Here is a 1,170-nt window from a genome sequence, read left to right on the forward strand (position 1 = left end):
AGGAGAAATCCAGAGCTTGTGTCCCCACAACACTTCTGTGGTTCTCTGTTTAATGAGACTCTCGATTTGAGGACCAAGGTCACACTGAACATTTCAGGAACCACTGGTTCCAAGGTAAGAGATGATGTTCTGGGGCCTGGCAGAGAAATGTTCTAGTGTTGGTTCTGCTCCAAGAGGAGAAATCCAGAGCTTGTGTCCCCATGACACTTCTGTGATTCTCTGATGGGACTCTTGATTTGAGCACAAAGGTCACACACCGAATATTTCAGGAACCACCAGTTCCAAGGTAAAAAATGTTCTGGGTCCTGGCAGGAGAAGAAATGTTCAGTGTTGGTCCAGCTTCAAGAAGAGGTTGGACTGGAGAAATCCAGAGGTCATGTCCCTGCAACACTTCTGTGGGTCTGTGTTTAAATGGGCCTCTTGATTGAGGACCAAGGTCACACTGAATATTCCAGGGCCAAATCTTCCTGTGGGCTCTCTCCCCTCGCAGGTATGACCTGTGCATCACAGCCCTGAACGGGGCTCTGTACACCATTGGGGGAGGAACTTTTCGCTTCGACGTGGAGACAGATGAATGGACAGAGGTGGATGAGGAGTGTTTGGCCCAGAAGTTCTTTATGGGCTGCAGCACCGTGAACGGACGGATCTACCTGCTCGGCCAGCGGAAGGGCAACAGTGCCCTCCCCACCATGGTGCTCTTTGATCCCTACATTGACATGTGCCAGGTCATAGACAACAAACTCCCTTGCCCCCTCCCCATTCGTGGCTGTGTCTCTGTGAGGAGGTTTGATACATGGGCATGAGATCCAGCACAACCAAAGAGACAAGTGCTTTGCAGCTGGAAGGTATTGGATTGCATCCAGTTTGGCATTTGTTAACTTTGAAACCAGATCTGTTTTTGTATTTTTTTTTTTTTTTTTTTTTTTTTTTTTTCTACCTGACAAATGAACTCAAAGCAAAACTCAGTGAAAACTTTGTGCCTGCACATTATTGCAGGTGGTGTTGTGGTATGTAAACTCCTCAGGGTTGATGCTAAATAAAGGTGAGCTGTGATCTCTGTGGTGCTCTGTCCTTGGAACAGCTAGGGGAGACAGGAGAGTTACTGCATCAGGGTTAGAAAATATTGCAGGATTCAAGGAGTAAATCAAAGGTGTGTCAAGGGAATCTTCA

This window comes from Acanthisitta chloris, unplaced genomic scaffold, assembly GCF_000695815.1.
Source record: "Acanthisitta chloris isolate BGI_N310 unplaced genomic scaffold, ASM69581v1 scaffold29498, whole genome shotgun sequence".
NCBI classification, from domain to species: domain Eukaryota; kingdom Metazoa; phylum Chordata; class Aves; order Passeriformes; family Acanthisittidae; genus Acanthisitta; species Acanthisitta chloris.